The 22677-nt window shown below is 42.6% G+C and overlaps 1 protein-coding gene across 20 annotated transcripts in view; it reads left to right on the plus strand.

Annotated features, from left to right (window-relative positions):
- LOC118391625 (guanine nucleotide exchange factor subunit RIC1-like) overlaps positions 1–22677 on the plus strand; it is a 120402-nt gene that overhangs the window by 49296 nt on the left and 48429 nt on the right. The gene's annotated exons all lie outside the window — the stretch shown is intronic.

Raw genomic sequence — 22677 nt, forward strand, 5'->3', positions numbered from 1 at the left:
TTTCGCAGAGGAATGGACATTTCCCTGGGCTTTCACAAACTCTCTTTCGCAGAGGAATGGACATTTCCCTGGGCTTTCACAAACTCTCTTTCGCAGAGGAATGGACATTTCCCTGGGCTTTCACAAACTCTCTCTTTCGCAGAGGAATGGACATTTCCCTGGGCTTTCACAAACTCTCTCTTTCGCAGAGGAATGGACATTTCCCTGGGCTTTCACAAACTCTCTCTTTCGCAGAGGAATGGACATTTCCCTGGGCTTTCACAAACTCTCTCTTTCGCAGAGGAATGGACATTTCCCTGGGCTTTCACAAACTCTCTCTTTCGCAGAGGAATGGACATTTCCCTGGGCTTTCACAAACTCTCTCTTTCGCAGAGGAATGGAGATTTCCCTGGGCTTTCACAAACTCTCTTTCACAGAGGAATGGAGATTTCCCTGGGCTTTCACAAACTCTGCTGTCGTCTCTCAGATTTCCCCCGGCTGCACCCCAGGGGTCGATGGTCTACCTGTTTAGAAATCATTGAACAGGACTTGTTTTGCGAGAGTGTGTCGGGGTGGGTGATCTACTGCTAAGCTGTAGACGGGCAGGTTTGACTCTCTTGCACAAAAAAGGAGACTGTATGCCTGTAGCATTGCTCTGCTAACAGACTCAGTTGTACGCAAGGAAAAAAACGCACTGTGTATCACAGACAAGCTGTTCGTAGTCAGGGACATGCTGGATCTGTCGACACTTTCAAATGTGAACTTAGCACTGGCTTCCTTTGATGGGTGGACCATGACAATCTGTTCAATGTGTTTTGGTTGTGGGGAGAATTTTGTGGCCTGTGTTAAAATGTTGTATGCTGGGGAGCGGTGTCCATTTTGTGGAATGAGAGACTGTTGATCATGTTTTTTCAGTGTGTGACAGGTTAATGCCTTTACTGTTGCTACTGCTGGGGGGGGGGTGATTGTGTGGCGATTGTGGTGGTGTGTTTTTATAGAGGTGGTGTTGGCAGTGGTTTTAGTGTAATGAGGATGTCTCATTAAAGGAAGACAAATCAGTCTCTTTCCCTCTTATCGTAGTTGAGGAAGTCTCACTCTCATCACTGGTCCTGCAGTTTAAAAAGTTTGTGGTCCTTCTGTAGCTCAGTTGGTAGAGCATGGCGCTTATAACGCCAGGGTAGTGGGTTCGATCCCCGGGACCACCCATACGTAGAATGTATGCACACATGACTGTAAGTCGCTTTGGATAAAAGCGTCTGCTAAATGGCATATATTATTATTATATTATTATATATTTTAAAAAATCTGGTCCTCTGTAGTACTTCTCTGTGGGGGCCCATCGCACATATGTGTGTGTGGTATGGCAGGGCCCCAGCGATGGGTTGTTAGGTCATTAGTGTGTGGTGAGATCACTGTACTGGTTCAGTCTGGTTACGTGTTCACCACAGAACCGTGCAGAAAACAATGCCAAAAGAGAATATCCAAGCCAGTACAGTTGAGTTTGGTTTGGGCATGATAGTGTGGCTCGAGTCAAACAGAGAGTGATGTTCCACATGGAGAGATATTGGTACTCCATTCCACCATTGCTTCATGTGAAGAACAATGGTTGAAACCACAGAGCATGTCGGTTATGGTTCCAGCCTAACATCTCCCTGGCTCTTGCACTGTCTGCACCCAAACCACAGCCCCAATGACGATGGCTGCTCTTCTGTGTGAGCTCCATTAATGATTGAGAGGTCACTGTTCCTCCCACTGATATGTGCTCTGTTTTTTTTACATCATTCACGAGGGGACTGATAAAGTGTTCCATCTCTTCCAATCCAAGGATAATCTGCACTTCTGTTGGAAGTAGAATGCAATAGTGTTGCTCTGGCCTCTTGTTAATGTGGTTGCCAGGCAACAATGACATGCCATGTGAAGGCCGTCTGTCTGCGGTGTGAAAAACAAGTGTTTTACAATAAGTAGCCTTCTTTCAGCTGCCTGTCCCTGAGCTGAGCTGTCTACAGGCCTATTAACTATAGCCTCAAGTCCAGTGGGGATAACAACTGCTTGTAAGAAAGTGGACTTAGCTAGGCTCTGACCCTCTGCCTGTAGCAGGACTAACAGTCTGGTATAGTAACTATGCCTATAGCTGGACTAACAGTCTGGTATAGTAACTATGCCAATAGCTGGACTAACAGTCTGGTATAGTAACTATGCCTATAGCAGGACTAACAGTCTGTGGTATAGTAACTATGCCTATAGCAGGACTAACAGTCTGTGGTATAGTAACTATGCCTATAGCAGGACTAACAGTCTGGTATAGTAACTATGCCTATAGCAGGACTAACAGTCTGTGGTATAGTAACTATGCCTATAGCAGGACTAACAGTCTGTGGTATAGTAACTATGCCTATAGCAGGACTAACAGTCTGGTATAGTAACTATGCCTATAGCAGGACTAACAGTCTGGTATAGTAACTATGCCTATAGCAGGACTAACAGTCTGGTATAGTAACTATGCCTATAGCAGGACTAACAGTCTGGTATATTAACTATGCCTATAGCAGGACTAACAGTCTGGTATAGTAACTATGCCTATAGCAGGACTAACAGTCTGGTATAGTAACTATGCCTGTAGCAGGACTAACAGTCTGGTATATTAACTATGCCTATAGCTGGACTAACAGTCTGGTATAGTAACTATGCCTATAGCAGGACTAACAGTCTGTGGTATAGTAACTATGAATATAGCATGTGGGGATTACGAGTCTAAAAGGATACAACAACCTCCACTTTTCTGTAAGGCTTTGCAGAGACACACACACACTCACTCACTCACTCACTCACTCACTCACTCACTCACTCACTCACTCACTCACTCACTCACTCACTCACTCACTCACTCACTCACTCACTCACTCACTCACTCACCACTCACTCACTCACTCACTCACTCACTCACTCACTCACTCACTCACTCACTCACTCACTCACTCACTCACTCACTCACTCACTCACACACAGGATTCCAGCTGTTTGTATGTCCCTTTTTGTTTATTGTGTGTCATCGTTATGATGACTCGGTGTGAAGCTCTGGATTTGACAGATCAGAATGTGGAACATAGTGTCTGGCCAATGGGAGCCCAGATCAGGTCATTCTGGTCTTCCTATTGGCTCCGGCCTTCCTACTGGGGCCTGTTTCATTATGTGCCCGGATCAGACGGGGGCAGATACAGAGGAAGGCACTGCAGTCATTGGTCAAAAGGCCTTTTTGATCATTAATCAGAAATGTATTTTGATGTGTCAGACGTCTTATCTTGTCTCCCGTAATGCTACCAGTGGGAGAGACGAAGCTTATTGGGGGTAAATCAAAAGCTACTTTGTTTTGTCCCTGAGGCATCTTGACATTTTTGTTTGATTGCAGTGTGGATTACTGTGAGTATGTTAAATTATCAGCCAAACATGGTTTTAAAACCATATTAAGATGTATGAAAAAAACAACAAATTGCATCAAAAGAACACTCTTGATACTTGGTCTAAATGACTCCCCCCACGGTGATGTTATATTACCACTACTAGCCTGTCCGTCTGCCAACCCCCCCTCCCATCTTGTTACTAACTCCTGCTCTGAGATATGTGGTATGATGACTACCACACGGTGATGTTATATTACCACTACTAGCCTGTCCGTCTGCCAACCCCCCCTCCCTCCCCATCTTGTTCCTAACTCCTGCTCTGAGATATGTGGTATGATGACTACCACACGGTGATGTTATATTACCACTACTAGCCTGTCCGTCTGCCAACCCCTCTGTTCCTAACCCCCCATCTTGTTAATAACTCCTGCTCTGAGATATGTGGTATGATGACTACCACACGGGGATGTTATATTACCACTACTAGCCTGTCTGTCTGCCAACCCCCCCTCATCTTGTTACTAACTCCTGCTCTGAGATATGTGGTATGATGACTACCACACGGTGATGTTATATTACCACTACTAGCCTGTCTGTCTGCCAACCCCCCCTCCCTCCCCATCTTGTTACTAACTCCTGCTCTGAGATATGTGGTATGATGACTACCACATGGTCAATTATTGAGACGATTTTATTTGCAGCATCAAATTGTATTAGTCACATGACCGAATACAACAGTGAAATGTTTTCTTACGAGCCCCTAACCAACAATGCAGTTTAAAAACATACAGATAAGAATAAGAAATTAAAGTAACAAGTAATTAAAGAGCAGCAGTAAAATAAAAGTAGCGAGACTATACAAGGGGCTACCGGTACAGAGTCCATGAGCTTGGGCATCGGTTAGTTGCGGTAATTGAGGTAATATGTACATGGTAGGTAGTTATTAAAGTGACTGTGCAGACAGCCGGTGTGATGGAATATTAGTTATATTAGTTATTCAGCATCCCAATTGCAGCTTATCCCATTACGTCCCTGGTTTGACTGCTGAAGTCATGGTGCGTTACTGACTGGGAGCCAAGTTACGCCAACTTACACTTTGACACAATCGCTTCAGACAGATGGCTTCACTTCAGACAGGAATCAAAGATGGAAGTAGCTGATGTGGTTGAGTTCATTTGACATTTGATTTGATTTTAGGCCTTACATTGTGAAAGTGAACTTGCATAGGCACTAGGGTTGCACATTTTGGTGGAATATTCAGAGGTGAAAACTTTCCATGGGAATTAATGGAAATATACGTAAATACTTTTTGCATTGGATATATTTACCATATCATATGGAGACATAATTGCAAATGATTAAATCCTTCCAATAAAAAATAATTTAGTTACGAATTGAACTTTAATTAAATGATTTGACTCTAAACATGGGATTGATTTCACTGAACAACAAAAGGGAATATTGAATGATCCCCAATGATCCATCGCATCTCAGAAAAACATTTCAACATACATCTGTAAAATGATAGTTTGGAAACTGAAGCTTTGGTTGTTTTCCTGTCAGGCGTTCATATCTTCTCCCTGGACCTCCTCAATGTCCACCTCTTGAACATCAGACTCTGAGGCCTCATCTTCACTGACACTTTCCAACCTTGTTGAGGATGGCTCGTTGTCAGGCTCAAAAAGCCTAAAATTTGCTCGGATGGCCACCAATTTTTCAACCCTTGTATCGGTCAGCCTGTTGCGTACTTTGGTGTGTGTGTTCCCAAACAAGGACCAGTTGCGCTCTAAGGCTGCTGATGTTGGAGGGATTTGGAGGATGATGGTGGCAACAGGGGAAAGAGCCTCAGATCCACAAAGTCCCTTCCACCAGGTGGCTGATGAGATATGTTGGCACGGCTGCCATATTGCATCTCCATCCCAAAGCCCTTGCTTGTAAATGTACTACGCCAGACGGCCAAGAACCTTGCCCTCATCCAGGCCTAGGTGGCGAGACACGGTAGTGATGACACCGTAGGCCTTGTTGATCTCTGCACCAGACAGGATGCTCTTGCCAGCATACTTGGAGTCATGTACGCTGCGGTGTGTATGGGCTTCAGGCAGAAGTCTTCACGCTTTTTGATGTATTTCAGAGCAACAGTGACGTGTGTAGGGCTGTACGGATTTATTTTCTTGAATCTGCAAGCAGATTCTGAACATCAGACAGGATGGCATTGTCTCCCTCAATCCGTGCAATGACTCCTGCAATAGGTTTCAGGCTGCTTACCACTCTCCCAAAATACATCATTTAGGAGGATCCTCTTGATGGGGCTGTCCATATCGGCAGACTGTGATATGGCCATTTCTTGGAGAGACTCCTTCCCCTCCAGGAGACCGTCAAAACATGATGACAACATCACCCCAACAGGTGTTGCTGGGCAGCTTCAATGTGGTGCTCTTATTCTTCTCACTTTGCTTGGTGAGGTAGATTGCTGCTATAACTTGATGACCCTTCACCTACCTAACCATTGCCTTGGCTCTCTTGTAGAGTGTATCCATTGTTTTCAGTGCCATGATGTCCTTGAGGAGCAGATTCAATGCATGAGCAGCATAGCCAATGGGTTTGATGTGAGGGTAGGACTACTCCACTTTAGACCAAGCAGCCTTCATGTTTGCAGAATTGTCTGTCACCAGCGCAAAATACCTTCTGTGGTCCAAGGTCATTGATTACTGCATTCAGCTCATCTGCAATGTAGAGTCCAGTGTGTCTGTTGTTCCTTGTCTGTGCTCTTGTAGAATACTGGTTGAGGGGTGGAGATGTAGTTAATTATTCCTTGCCCATGAGCATTCAACCACACATCAGAGATGATTGCAATACAGTCTGCATTCTCTGATTTGCTAGACCTTCACTTGAACTCTGTTGAACTCTGCATCCAGGAAATTAGTAGATAAAGGTTGGAGGTGTGAATGCTGGGCGAAGAACATTCAGAAATCCATTCCAATACACATTACCTTTGAGTATGAGGTTAACCAGTTGCATACACATCTCGAGCAAGACATTCATCAGCATTTCTCTGACTTCGTTGCTCCAATGAGTTAAAAAAAACCCTTCTCATTCCAGGAGGACCATGAGCTTTTGCTATCGATAAGGTGTCTGATGCATCATTTTCACCTCAAATATATGTACAGGGGCTTTTGTCAGAGGTTGCTTGTTGTGAGCGCTGAGGGAATTTTATGCACTTGGCCAGATGATTCTGCATCTTCGTTGCATTCTTCACATGATTTGGTACAGAATTTGCAAATGTACACAGCTTTTCCTTCTATTTTAGCTGCAGTGAAATGTCTCCACAGAAGCAGATAGTGCCCGTGGCATTTTCCTCTAAAGATGAGAATTTTTTTGTTGTTAAAAAAACCCAAATATGATTCCATGTACAGATAAATAGTTAAGCAGTTAGATTAAACAACTCATTTTTGAGATGAATGCTTTAAACTGAAACGTATGGAAACAAGTGAATTAACACTCAGTTAAAAGGCTCAAGCAAGCTTAAACCCACATGGTAGTAAAAACGAACTAGCAGAAATTGTTAACATGATTTAAACACACTTTGCTGTAGGCTACGAAACTCAGTAAAAAAAGAAACGCACTGTCAACTGGGTTTTTTTCAGTGAACTTAACATGTGTAAATATTTGTATGCCAGATTCAACAACTGAGACATAAACTGAACAAGTTCCACAGACATGTGACTAACAGAAATGGAATAATGTGTCCCTGAACAAAGGGGGGTCAAAATCAAAAGAAACAGTCAGTATCTGGTGTGGCCACTAGCTATATTAAGTACTGCAGTGCATCTCCTCCTCATGGACTGCACCAGATTTGCAAGTTCTTGCTGTGAGATGTTACCCACTCTTCCACCAAGGCAAGTTCCCGGACATTTCTGGGGGGAATGGCCCTAGCCTTCACCCTCTGATCCAACAAGTTCCAGACGTGCTCAATGGGATTGAAGTCCGGGCTCTTCGTTGGCCATGCAGAACACTGACATTGCTGTCTTGCAGGAAATCACACACAGGAGGAACAGTATGGCTGGTGGCATTGTCGTGCTGGAGGGTCATGTCAGGATGAGCCTGCAGGAAGGGTACGACATGAGGGAGGAGGAAGTCTTCCCTGTAACGCACAGTTGAGATTGTCTGCAATGACAACAAGCTTAGTCCGATGATGTTGTGACACACCGCCTCAGACCATGATGGACCCTCCACCTCCAAATCGATCCCGCTCCAGAGTACAGGCCTCGGTGTAACACTCATGCCTTCGACGATAAACGTAAATCCGACCATTGCCCCTGGTGAGACACAACCGCGGCCAGTCCTGTCTGGTCCAGAGGCGAAGTTGTTGACAGTGATGTCTGGTGAGGACCTGCCTTACAACAGGCCTACAAGCCCTCAGTCCAGCCTCTCTCAGCCTGTTGCGGACAGTCTGAGCACTGATGGAGGGATTGTGCGTTCCTGGTGTTACACGGGCAGTTGTTGTTGCCATCCTGTACCTGTACCGATCCTGTGCAGGTGTTCCACGTGGTCTGCCACTGCGAGGATGATCAGCTGTCCGTCCTGTCTGCCTGTAGCGCTGTCCTAGGCGTCTCACTGTACGGACATTGCAATTAGCATGTTCATGAATTGTTTGGTTCATTGAACAAGCATGGGAAACGGTGTTTAAACCCTTTGCAATGAAGATCTGGTAAATTATTTGGATTTTTAAGAATTATCTTTGAAAGACAGTGTCCTGAAAAGGGTATGTTTCTTTTTTTGCTTAGTTTATTTACTAGTTAATAGAAAATCATGCAATGTCATGTATAAAATATATTCGTCACACCCAGTATTGTAATCAAAACTTACCAGAAAGCATGTAGTCCTTGGCTCAGACAGTGTAAAAGTGTGGGCTCAATAGCTTCTCATTAGTGTGCAAGATCTTGAGAATCAACTGCACATGTGATGGAAGAGTGCACTGTGCATGCGGAGGGTTGCAATTCCATTGAATTGGAGATAGTTTAACCAAGATTAAAAATACAGTGTATCTCACAATAAAGGTTCAGTCTTATAAGCTAACTTTTTTTTAATGAATTTAAGCAAATTTCCCAATATTCTCAGGCTTAACTTCCCATGGAACATTTTTGAAAAATGTCCAGAATGTTTTCAACCCTTTGCAACCCTAATAGGCACAGCTGCCGGACTGTGGTCTCTCCGATGCAGACCTTTACACTGCCACTCTCAGCGTAGACTCAAGTCGCTACCTGGACTCTGGTGCTTAACCCTGTATATGGCTGCGGGGTTGGAGACAGTAGCATATGACCTTTACCCCACCCTGAACTGCATAGCTTACCCTACAGGCAGTGTAACTCCCCACCTGACCCTCGGGTCCTGGGCTGCAGGGTGGGAGCCAGAGGTGTGTGAAGCTATGAGGTCCCAGTCCTCTGGTCTGTTGATATTTTTAACTGTGGCTCCCTCTCTGTTGCGTTTGGCTCATTGGGCCTGACGCACATCATTAGCATTCATCAATGTGTGCTTTGGTTTTTGTGGAAGTTGAAATGGCCCGGGAGGAAGTTTTGGGGTGGGGGGGGGTTAGGCAACCCCTGGCCAGGAGGACTTGTTGGTTAGAGGATCTACACCTCTGCCGTCCTATATTATTATAATATTATATATATCCCTGAAGGAACTTTCAGTTGAACTAAGTCTTCACTCTCCATGTTCACAATCTCTTTAGTCCCTGTCGATTAGCCTACTCACTCTGATACAGCGAAGAGATTTGATGACCCTTGAGGGGGCGGCAGGGTAGCCTAGGGGTTAGAGCGTTGGACTAGTAACCGGAAGGTTGCAAGTTCAAACCCCCGAGCCGACAAGGTACTAATCTGTCGTTTTGCCCCTGAACAGGCAGTTAACCCACTGTTCCTAGGCCGTCATTGAAAATAAGAATTTGTTCTTAACTGACTTGCCTCGTTAAATAAAGGTAAAATAAATAAACTTTTTTTTTTTTTTTTTTGCCTCGTTGGGTTTATGCCTTTTGACAGCTTATTTATTCAACCATGAGGAGAAGTAAACGGTTTCCTTTTGTCTTTTTCAAATTTGAAAACATCAGAGGTTTGTTTTTAAAACTGAGAAAATTAATCTTTCAGAAAGAATTACATCCAAATTGTTTTCAAATCTGCTCTCTTGTCTGTCTTATTTAGGTAAATAAGCCAATAAGCCACAAAACAAAAAAACACTAAGATAACGAAGATTTAGTCATTTTGTTTTTCAGCTGTCTCTTGTATTAGTACGGCAGACAAAGGAAGCTTACTAAAACCGAGACCTAGTATACAGTCTATAGCCTAACCTCACGGTCTGCAAGCTCCTGACATCTATCTTATGCAAGCTGAGTTGAGAGAGCAGAGCTTGCAGTTGACTCAAACTCACACCTCCTATGCAGTCACTATATCCTAACTTTCTGCTCACGTCTGCTATTGTTCAAGCTGAGTCGAGACTATTGCTGAGCTAGTTATCTGGCTGTGCTGTCAAGGTCTATGTGTGTTTCTCCTCCAACTGTAACGTGAAGGATAAAAGCGACAGACTTGAGATGTTTTGTCTGAAAACCCTGTGCTGTTTACATTCCTGACGCACACAGAGCATGAGACGGACGGGCTGGGGCCTTACAGCTAGCCGTAAACCCCTTTTCTCCCACCCTCACCTAGACCCACCCTCCCTAGTCAGTCTGAGGTAGGCCGATACTTAAATCCTTGCTTGTCTGGCTCTTCTTATGCAATAGTTCACCCTGTTTAAAAACATACAACATTTAATGTTTTGATGGACATTAAATGAGTGTTCTATAAGGTAGACCCAGCGTGCAGTAGGCGTGTGCAGTAGGCGTGTGCAGTAGGTGTGTGCAGTAGGCGTGTGCAGTAGGCGTGTGCAGTATATATGTATACCGGGGTATTTTTAAGTCCCGGGGGATGCGAGCTACTTCACTGCTTACAGAACTACAAGTTAACTATCTAAGATGTGCCAAATAAATCTCCAACTCAGGACGACAGCTATGCATTTGGTTTTCTAACTTGCTAAGTGACTAGCTTGCCAGATTTCTTGGTGATGGGCCTCCCAAGTGGCGCAGCGGTCTAAGGCAGAGGCGTTACTACAGATGCGAGGTTCGATCGCGGGCTGTATCGCAGCCGGCCGCGACCGGGAGCCCCATGAGGCGCCATTGGCCCAGCGTCGTCCAGGTTAAGGGAGGGTTTGGCCGGGCTGGATGTCCTTGTCCCATCTCACTCTAGAGCGTCACCTCCCAAAATAAAAATATTGCCCCTTGTGTGCTCTGCCGGTAATACCATCTACCTCGTTATGGTACAGGAACGGTATGAACATCTGGATACCACACAACCATACAGGTTGTACCATAGTGTCTTTCTATCCTGAGGAGTATTTAAAACCGTTGAGACACAGGGACACACAGCCCTGCTGGAATCACCAATTTGGAGGGAAGCAGACCACAGTTCCCAGGAGGCACAGCTGTTTTCCAGATGTTTGGCTGGTGATGCCTGCCGGGGTAAACATAATCACCCCAGACCAGACCTAGGCAAACTATCTTTAGCAGAGAGGGAGAAAGGAACAGGAAAGCTGTGTGAGCTGGGAGAGACGGAGGGGGGTGAGTTTCCAGTTCCAACGTTTATTCGCCACGTGTAGAGGATACAACAGGTGTAAAACAGAACAGTGAAATTCTTACCTTGACAGCTCGTTCTAACAAGGCAATAATAATAATGATTATACAATAGCAATAATGTGATGATGATATTAACAATAATGATGATGTAACGGATATAGATAATGACAGTAATAATGATAGTAATGATAAATATAATATGATATAATAATATAAATAAATGATGATATTAATATAGGTAATAAGAATTGTATAAATGATCATATGGATAATGATAGTAATAATTATGATAATAGTAATAATACATAGATAATGTAACTGATGAGAATATAAATAATATTAATGATAATATAGATAATGATGATAATATAGATAAAAGAAGATATAATATAATAAATGTCAAAATAAAAACCACACAAGAACTATGAGAGTTAAAGACAGGAATATATAAATACTTATGATAATATATACAGTACATGTAACCAGGAGTAATAGGAATATATGAGTACTTATGGTAATATATACAGTACATGTAACCAGGAGTATTAGTGACCAGTAGCAGGATGAATAGATTAATACTAATGGTAATGGCAGTCAATAATCAATGGACAACAGCGCAATGGAGTAAAATCGAATCAATAATTTGAGAAGCAGGGTAGGTTGTGTCTGAGAGGGTAAAGACATGTGGGTGGGCATAGAGTCAGTGTGGATAGTCTGTGGGAGAGGGAGAGAGCAGTAGTTGTTAGCCATTTAACAGTCTTATGGCCAGGGGATAGAAGCCTGTTTAGGAGTCTGTCTGAGCCTTGATGCACCGGTACCGCCTGCTGGACGGGAGCATGGAGAACTGTCCATGTCTCGGGTGGCTGGAGTCTTTCTCAGACACCGCCTGGCATGAACGTCCTGGATAGGCTGGAGCTCACCCCTGCTGATGCTCCCAAGTGGTGCAGCGGTCTAAGGCACTGCATCTCAGTGCAAGAGGTATTACTACAGACCCTGGTTCGATCCAAATTAGCTCCATAATATCGACAGAAACGTTGTGTAGAATCCATCCTCAAGGTGTTTTTCTAATATCTATTCGATAATATATCCGTTGGGACAATTCGTTTTTCACTAGGACCGATTGAAATAATGGCTACCTCTGTATTTTACGTGAGAATCTCTCTCGGAGCCACCATGTGACCACTTACGCAATGTGGCCGCCTATGGCTATTCTTCAACAGAAATGTGTAAAACTACGTCACAATGCTGTAGACACCTTGGGGAATACGTAGAAAGCTTAAGCTCGTTGATGGTACATTCACAGCTGAATAGGGAGTCATTGGAACGCAGCGCTTTCAAAACCTGGGGCACTTCCGGATTGGATTTTTCTCAGGCTTTCTCGCCTGCAACATCAGTTGTGTTATACTCACAGACAATATCTTTACAGTTTTGGAAACGTTAGTGTTTTCTATCCAAAGTTGTCAATAATATGCATATTCATTCTAGCATCTTTTCCTGACAAAATATCCCGTTTAAAACGGGAACGTTTTTTTCCCCAAAAATGAAAATACTGCCCCCTAACACCAAGAGGTTTTAACTGACTTGCCTAGTTAAATAAAAATCTAGCTTGGTCCCAGATGCATTTGTGCTGTTTTGCCAAATCCTATGCCAAATAGTCCTTGGAGAGACAGTTGGCAAGACAGCACAGACCTGGGACCAGGCTAGGGGATATCCAAGAAAGTATAACCCAAAGAGTGACAGAAGTCTAACTCCAAAACCTTTACAATTACATAGCTATCTCCATGGAGACATCGGGAGAGTAAAACTCAGGAAGTTTGCTAAACATGACAATTCAGTCAAAACCTGGTTGGATTTAGTGATTTGGTGACAAAAACAAAAACAGAGACAACGCCCGGATTAAAGAAAAACAAGAAATATATTTGAAGAATAAGTGTCAAAGGAAAAAGAACATTGAACAGAAAACCCAGAGGCCATGCAGCTTTGAACAATAGTCAGTATGTGGCGTAAACCAAGCCAAGCACAGCAATGAGAGAGAGATTGAAAATAGTCTGGTGTGACCATTGCTGGCAGGGCACAGGGTGGAAAAGGGCAAGTGAGAACTAGAGAGAAAGGGACATATTTTTGGAAGTGCATAGTGTCTGAAGTTCCTCAGAGTTCACCCTCTGACTCTGTCCCTTGAGGGAAGAACACATGCTGCCTCAGTAAGTGACATCTGGCAGAGAGAGGTCTGGATGGGGGAAGTCAGTCCTCCCACTGGGAGATGATTTTCACACTGTCGTGTCAACCTGACCCATACTGAGCTGGCTCTGATATTGTCTCTGCTCTGTAGCGTTAAATGGTGTTATGCTAATGGCAGCCGCTTGTGCTCTAGTGTCACTCTATAGGTGCCCGATGCATGATGACAAGCAGCCAAATAGACACTAAAACATGGCTGGGACATTATGATTATGGAGGAATGGCTTTGCAGATAAAACAATTATGGGATTGAGGGTGTGAAGAGTCAGGAAGTGCAAAACCAAACATCTCCTTGCTAAGTTGATGTCTGACTACGCGTGTTGTTCACCCCACAGACAGATCTCCGTTGGCACTTGTAGATACATGAACAAATCAGATGAGAGCAGAGCAGGGAGAACAGTTGGACAGTGTTGGGTATAGAGCCGTGGTTAAATTAAATCTAGACTGCTAGGATTCCAGAAAGATTACCGGGCCACCCCCATGACACATTTATGATAAGAGCTAGGATGGATGCGGTTGCCTGGGTGACGGGACAGCAGACGGTGCCGACAATCTGAGTCTCTCTTCGGTTACATGTAGGCTATTTTCTAGGCCCCTTTATCTAGGCTATTCTATAGGCAAATTCCTTATCTAGGCTATTCTATAGGCACATTCCTTATTTAGGCTATTCTATAGGCACATTCCTTATCTAGGCTATTCTATAGGCAAATTCCTTACCTAGGTAATTCTATAGGCAAATTCCTTACCTAGGTAATTCTATAGGCAAATTCCTTACCTAGGCTATTCTATAGGCAAATTCCTTACCTAGGTAATTCTATAGGCAAATTCCTTACCTAGGTAATTCTATAGGCAAATTCCTTACCGAGGCTATTCTATATTTTTACCTACCTCATCCCCATACTGTTTTTATTTATTTACTTTTCTGCTCTTTTGCACACCAATATCTCTACCTGTACATGACCATCTGATCATTTATCACTCCAGTGTTAATCTGCAAAATTGTAATTATTCGCCTACCTCATGCCTTTTGCACACAATGTATATAGACTCCACTTTTTTTTCTTCCTCTTGTGTTAGTGACTTGTTAATTGTTTACTCCATGTGTAACTCTGTGTTGTCTGATCACACTGCTATGCTTTATCTTGGCCAGGTCGCAGTTGCAAATGAGAACTTGTTCTCAACTAGCCTACCTGGTTAAATAAAGGTGAAATAAAATAAAATATATATTTTTTAAAAATAGGCAAATTCCTTACCTAGACTATTCTATAGGCAAATTCCTTACCTAGACTATTCTATAGGCAAATTCCTTACCTAGGCTATTCTATAGGCAAATTCCTTACCGAGACTATTCTATAGGCAAATTCCTTACCGAGACTATTCTATAGGCAAATTCCTTATCTAGGCTATTCTATAGGCAAATTCCTTATCTAGGCTATTCTATAGCCAAATTCCTTACCTAGGCTATTCTATAGGCCCATTCCATACCTAGGCTATTATATAGGCCCATTCCTTATCTAGGCTATTATATAGGCCCATTCCTTATCTAGGCTATTCTATAGGCCCATTCCTTATCTAGGCTATTCTATAGGCAAATTCCTTACCTAGGCTATTATATAGGCCCATTCCTTACCTAGGCTATTATATAGGCCCATTCCTTATCTAGGCTATTCTATAGGCCCCTTCCTTATCTAGGCTATTATATAGGCCCATTCCTTATCTAGGCTATTATATAGGCCCATTCCTTATCTAGGCTATTCTATAGGCCCCTTCCTTATCTAGGCTATTATATATATATATAGGCCCATTCCTTATCTAGGCTATTATATAGGCCCATTCCTTATCTAGGCTATTCTATAGGCCCCTTCCTTATCTAGGCTATTATATATATATATATATAGGCCCATTCCTTATCTAGGCTATTATATATATATATAGGCCCATTCCTTATCTAGGCTATTATATATATATATATATATAGGCCCATTCCTTATCTAGGCTATTCTATAGGCCCATTCCTTATCTAGGCTATTATATAGGCCCATTCCTTATCTAGGCTATTATATAGGCCCATTCCTTATCTAGGCTATTCTATAGGCCCCTTCCTTATCTAGGCTATTATATATATATATAGGCCCATTCCTTATCTAGGCTATTATATATATATATAGGCCCATTCCTTATCTAGGATATTATATATATATATATAGGCCCATTCCTTATCTAGGCTATTATATATATATATAGGCCCATTCCTTATCTAGGATATTATATATATATATAGGCCCATTCCTTATCTAGGCTATTCTATAGGCCCATTCCTTATCTAGGCTATTATATAGGCCCATTCCTTATCTAGGCTATTATATAGGCCCATTCCTTATCTAGGCTATTATATAGGCCCATTCCTTATCTAGGCTATTATATATATATATATAGGCCCATTCCTTATCTAGGCTATTATATATATATATATATAGGCCCATTCCTTATCTAGGCTATTATATATATATATAGGCCCATTCCTTATCTAGGCTATTATATATATATATATAGGCCCATTCCTTATCTAGGCTATTATATATATATATATATATATATATATATATATATAGGCCCATTCCTTATCTAGGCTATTATATATATATATATATAGGCCCATTCCTTATCTAGGCTATCTTATATATATATATATAGGCCCATTCCTATCTAGGCTATTATATATATATATATATATATATTATATATATATATATAGGCCCATTCCTTATCTAGGCTATTATATATATATATAGGCCCATTCCTATCTAGGCTATTATATATATATATATATAGGCCCATTCTTATCTAGGCTATATCTAGGCTATTATATATATATATAGGCCCATTCCTTATCTAGGCTATTATATATATATATAGGCCCCTTCCTTATCTAGGCTATTATATATATATATATAGGCCCCTTCCTTATCTAGGCTATTATATATATATATAGGCCCATTCCTTACCTAGGCTATTATATATATATATATATATATATATATATATATATATATAGGCCCATTCCTTACCTAGGCTCATTGTTTATCACTGCCTTTTCATAATGTTGACACCTCTAGAACAGAGTTCTGAATGTGTCTTTTACTCTGAGTGACTATGTATTATCCTATGTCTACAGAGGAGGAGAAGGGGAACAATTATTCAACTCTGTTGAAAAGAGTAGTCGTCACTATCCAGTTACATACCGTACTGAAGGACATTATTTTTTGTCACAGCCTTTAGATTATGTGGACACATTTCTATTTCAGTCCTTCAGCAGACACTCTTATCCACAGCGACTTACAGTTAGGTACATTCTGGCTGTGTCACAACCGGCCGTGATTGGGAGTCCCATAGGGCGGCGCGCAATTGGCCCAGCATCGTCCGGGTTTGGCCGGTGTAGGCAGTCATTGTAAATAAGAATTTGTTCTTAACGGACTTGCCTAGTTAAAGGTTAAATTGTTTAAAAAATCTTAAGCTAGCTAGGTGGGACGACCACATATCTCAGTCAGTGCTGGGGGGGTGCATTAGTTCCAAATGGTTCATTTTTAGAACTCAAAATGTATCAAACAGGAAGAGGAGACGTGGCCTATTATGCATCTAAGGGGGAAATTCTATTAAAACTATTGAAAAGAGAATAGTAGCAGCAGCAGTACCCTTCAACTTGCGCTATCGGCCTACAAACAAACTAACTGTGCCTCCTCTTGTCAGCTAAGGTCTTCACAAACAGAGTAGGCTCAACTAGCTATTACTGAGAAAAGCATTTCATCACATTCAGAGGGGACCTATACATAGTGTGGATTCTCACAGCAGGCTCCTCGGTCTCAGATAGCCTAGTTATTATAATATAACCATTTCCTCAGAGTGAAAATACTGTGAATTCCGGGCATATCTGAGTCAAACAGCACTACTGCAGCAGAGCTGAGATATGAAAGAGAAACTGAACTGACTGCCCAAATTTAAACTAACTAGACACAAAGAAACTTAGCGTGAAAAAAAAAAAAATATATATATATATATATATATATATATTTTTTTTTGACTGTTGCATCTACTCACTTCATTCAGAATACAGTAATGATTCCTGGTTTTAAACTTTTGTTCTGGTTATTTCATTCAGAATTCAGTCTTACATGGTTTGGGAGCCAAAAAGGAGCTCTCGTAATAAACTCACACCAAAGAGCTAGAGAAAAGTTAAAACAGGGATACTAGCTAGTAACGTTTCAAATGCAAACAATGGACAGCCAAACCCACGGTGACCCCACGGTGACCCTAATGTTTGAACTCCTAAGGTCTCCCCTTCAAACACTTCACATCTCTAATAATAGTAGCTGGCCTCTAAACAGCAACCAAGGACATGCATGCTAGACATAGATAATAACTAAACAAGGACAACAACGGTATTTTGGCAGCAAGTGTTTTAAATAGTTATTAACGAGCCTACCTCAAAGATTAGATCTGGTTATGGCATAAGGCCTTACTGTTTTGTTCTTCTATCAAGATGACAACATGCATAGAACAGGCCGACATTGTTCAGACCGCAAACCTCAGAGGCCATGTAGCATCTTCCCTTCCTGTTGTTGTGACTTAGCTGAGGCCGAGATGCTGTGGGTTAAAAAAAAAGGTGCCGTCTAAAATTCCTAGCATACATTCATTCATCTTTTGACTTTTAAATTAAATGAATTAATTAATGAAATGTTATATAAGCGTTCAAATTGCAGACTAGTTTTAAACTGCTCTCGTATGACCTTATGCATGCCTGGTTTATTATGTAATTTCTGATTGTTGTTTGTACGTATGTGTGTACAGTTGGAAGTCGGAAGTTTACATACACCTTTTCACAATTCCTGACAATTATTCATCGTAAAAATTCCCTGTCTTAAGTCAGTTAGGATCACCACTATATTTAAAAGACTGAAATGTCAGAATAATAGTAGGGAGAATGATTTATTTAAGCTTTTATTGCTTTCATCACATTCCCAGTGGGTCAGAAGTTTACATACACTCAATTAGTATTTGGCAGCATTGCCTTTAAATTGTTTAACTTGGGTCAAACGTTTCAGGTAGCCTTCCACAAGCTTCCCACAATAAGTTGGGTGAATTTTGTCCCATTCCTCCTGACGGAGCTGGTGTAACGGAGTCATGTTTGTAGGGCTCCTTGCTCGCAAACAATTTTCAGTTCTGCCCACAAATTCTCTATAGGATTGAGGTCAGGGCTTTGTGATGGCCACTCCAATACCTGGACTTTGTTGTCCTTAGGCCATTTTGCCACAACTTTGGAAGGATGCTTGGTGTCATTGTCCATTTGGAAGGCCCATTTGCGACCAAGCTTTAACTTCCTGACTGATGTCTTGAGATGTTAGTTCAATATATCCACATAATTCCCCCTCATTATGCCATATATTTTGTGAAGTGCACCAGTCCCTCCTGCAGGAAGGAACCCCACAACATGATGCTGCCATCCCCTTGCTTCCCGGTTGGGATGGTGTTCTTCAGCTTGCAAGCCACCCCCTTTTTCCTCCAAACATAACGATGGTCATTATGGCCAAACGGTTCTATTTTTGTTTCATCAGACCAGAAGACATTTCTCCAAAAAATATGATCTTTGTCCCCATGTGCAGTTGCAAACCGTAGTCTGGCTTTTTTATGGCGGTTTTGGAGCAGTGGCTTCTGTCCTTGCCGAGTGGCCTTTCAGGTTACGTCGATAAAGGACTCGATTTACTGTGGATAGAGATCATTTTGTAACCGTTTCCTCCAGCATCTTCACAAGGCCCTTTGCTGTTGTTCTGGGATTAATATGCAATTTTCGCACCAAAGTACATTCATCTCTATCTGAAGCAATTATGTCATTTTCTGACATTTTCCAAACTGTTTTTAAAGGCACAGTCCACTTAATGTATGTAAACTTCTGACCCACTGGAATTGTGATACAGTGAATTATAAGTGAAATAATCTGTCTGTAAACAATTCTTGGAAAAATTACTTGTCACACACAAAGTAGCTGTCCTAACAGACTTGCCAAAACTATAGTTTGTTAACAAGAAATGTGTGGAGTGGTTGAAAAACGAGTTTTAATGAATGTAAACTTCTGACTTCAACTGTACATTTCTTCTGTGCCATTTTCACGTGTTTGTTTTTACCATGAGTGCTCAGGTTGAGTAAGATTTCCAATGTATTTACATGTCTCACATCACTGTCATAACCGAGCGATGAAGCCAAGCGCATCACATCTCACATACCACATCCACCCCCATCACCTTCTTCTCCCAGCTAATAGTCAACACATAACATGTTCTGGTCTTTGGCTTCGTTAAAGGTTTGAACTTTTATGACTATTTCTGCTCGCCAATGCACCTCAAATCATTCACACCTAACTGTCATGATTCATTTCCGCTTCATAATAAGCAGGTTGGGGCGGCAGGGTAGCCTAGTGGTTAGAGTGTTGGACTAGTAACCGGAAGGTTGCAAGTTCAAATCCCCGAGCTGACAAGGTACAAATCTGTCGTTCTGCCCCTGAACAGGCAGTTAACCCACTGCTCCCAGGCCGTCATTGAAAATAAGAATTTGTTCTTAACTGACTTGCCTAGTAAAATAAAGGTAAAAAAAATAATGAAAATGATCTAGGAGGGGAAGTAAACAAAGGAAACCGTTTGAAATGTAACTAGCTTCAAACGGCTGTACATTCTCTTTCATCTGAAGTGGGTAGAGGAGCATCATTAAAGCATAGAACAAAAGTTATTGTTCTCTCCTCCAAATGGGGAGATGAGGGTGTTTAAAGAGAGTGATGGCCACCTTCTCGTCTCTAGGACTTCTCTCTCACAGCAGCCAGATACCTACAGAAACCAGCGCAGCCAGATACCTACAGAAACCAGCCTTTTATTTGAATATTAAATACAGACACGTTCAGGAATATGACATACGCGTTTGGACAAATGAGGGAAGGAACATCAAAAGGAATACTAGGTGTTGCTATTGGAAACAAGAAATGAAAACCAAATAAATGGTTAGGCTACCGCACTCTCATGCTGAGGCAAGTCTGGAGGACAGAGTCAATTACTTTTGTGAAAACACAGGCGGGATCTATGAAAAATGCACGCACTTTGACAATGGTATGGGCATATAGGACTACAACAGCCTCGGCCTACATCTTAATTGCACCCAAGCACTGGAACAAACAGAACTACTTTGCTGTTGGCGAGATGTGAAGAGATCAGAGTGCTACTGCTTCTGTCCACCACCAGAGTGGGGCTCAACTTTGTTTAAATCCAGAAAGTAAACCACATTCCAAAATTACAGGTTGACACAGGAACAGGAACCCAGCGGGTCTTGCGGATCCCGTGGGTTTCCATCAGGAATGGGAGTCAAGGTCTGGACAGGATTGACAGTCTATAGATACGGACAGAATAGGAATATTTATAAACAGAGTTAGAAATATGCAAATTTCATTCAAAAGCATACCGTTTTACTTAATAACCCCCAAATAGTAATTTCCCCCCTTTCATCGGGTCACTCAAGTGCCTCGTCCACATCACGAGTTAATCCAACTGGGTAAATAGAAGGGCTTACGGCATTGCCAAAATCTCGTAATGTGACTTATCATATGTGTGCACTGTGCAGGCAACTGTCTCCTGAGTGCTGAGCATCAGCCAAACGGAGCAGATTCTTAACATTAGGGATACTCACTGCTCTCAGGGCAGATCTGCCAGTTTTGACTAGCAGAAGTGACTTTTCATAGCAGGTTAGGAGAATTAATGTGGCAGGTTAGGATAATTAGGTTAAGGTAAGGAAAAGGGTTAAAAAAATTAAATAATTGTCCCTGATATGACTCGAAAATATTTAGCTTCAACCAGGCCTGCCCTGAGAACAGTCTTGGTTTCCACTAATGCGAGGGGGGGACAGACAGATGGGCAGCTGACGTATGAAGTCATTTCAGGGCATAAAAATTAGCAAGGGACAGGACAGGAGTGATTTTTATCGAGACAGGAATGTTCCGGGGTTATAGAATTGTTGCGGGGATGAGGACAGTATGGGATAGCAATACATTTTCACTCCAGTGTCAACCTCTATTGAAAAGCATTGAAGATAATTACAATGGGTATTTCAGTGTACTTCCTGAATTGAAATTAAATTAACCATAACCCTGCCATCCACCCCAAAACGTCTGGTTGGTCCGCCTCCCTCAAAGCGTCGATATAGGACTACGGTCGAATCTTACTACGTCGGCTGTGACACGACGGATGTGGCAGGGCTTGCAAGCTATCACTGATTGCAGCGTGAAATCCAGCCGCGAGCCTACCAGTCAAGCTAAATGCCTTCTATGCTCATTTCGAGGCAAGCAACACTGGACCATGCATGAGAACACCAGCTATTCCAGAAGACTGTGATTTCGCTCTCCATGGCCGAAGTCAGTAAAAAAGGCTAACATTTGCAAGGGCGTGGGGCCAGACGTAATACCAGGAAGTGTACTCAGAGCATGTGCTGACCATGTGGCATGTGTCTTCACTCCATTTTCAACCTGTCCCTGACCTGGTCTGAAATACCAACTCGTTTCAAGCAGACCAGCATATAATTTGTAAAATGGTTACCTAAAGAGGGCGTGTTCACTGAACATCCAGTCAGCCCATAAGTCACAATGTGAGAGGGTGGGCATGATGGTTGGACAGTGAGTAGCCTGCCACAGCTAGAGACAGCATATTTGAACAACTAAATAATAGAAAGTACACCACCAAGCAAGCAGCCCTGTCTTACGACATGCCCGGTCTTACGACATGCCCGGTCTTACGACATGCTCTGTGCTGGTATTCGGTAATACTGGCACAGAATGGGCGCTATTTACTAACCCCACAGCCTCTGTAATCCGAAGGTCTACAAGTAACACAAAAACGCAACTAACAGTTTGCTTCACATACAAAACAAATATTAGCCAGCAAGGCTCTTGATCCAGGATTGGGATTCTCTGCCGTTACAACACAAAGCTTGACTTTGGAAGAAGCTAATCACTTAGCTGAGAAGAGATCAACATCTGACGAGCTTCTCCTTCACGTCTCTATGGATTAAAATGACAATTTTAGCTAACTAGCTACTAAATTAGCAAACCAAATGCACATCTGCATAGCATTTAGCACATGTCTTGGGACTCGTCTGGCGTCGGTGCAGCCAGTCTGGCGTCGGTGCAGCCGGTCTGGCGTCGGTGCAGCCGGTCTGGCGTCGGTGCAGGCGGTCTGGCGTCGGTGCAGGCGGTCTGGCGTCGGTGCAGCCGGTCTGGCGTCGGTGCAGCCGGTCTGGCGTCGGTGCAGGCGGTCTGGCGTCGGTGCAGCCGGTCTGGCGTCGGTGCAGGCGGTCTGGCGTCGGTGCAGCCGGTCTGGCGTCGGT

Source organism: Oncorhynchus keta, chromosome 12 (genome assembly GCF_023373465.1).
Source record: "Oncorhynchus keta strain PuntledgeMale-10-30-2019 chromosome 12, Oket_V2, whole genome shotgun sequence".
NCBI classification, from domain to species: domain Eukaryota; kingdom Metazoa; phylum Chordata; class Actinopteri; order Salmoniformes; family Salmonidae; genus Oncorhynchus; species Oncorhynchus keta.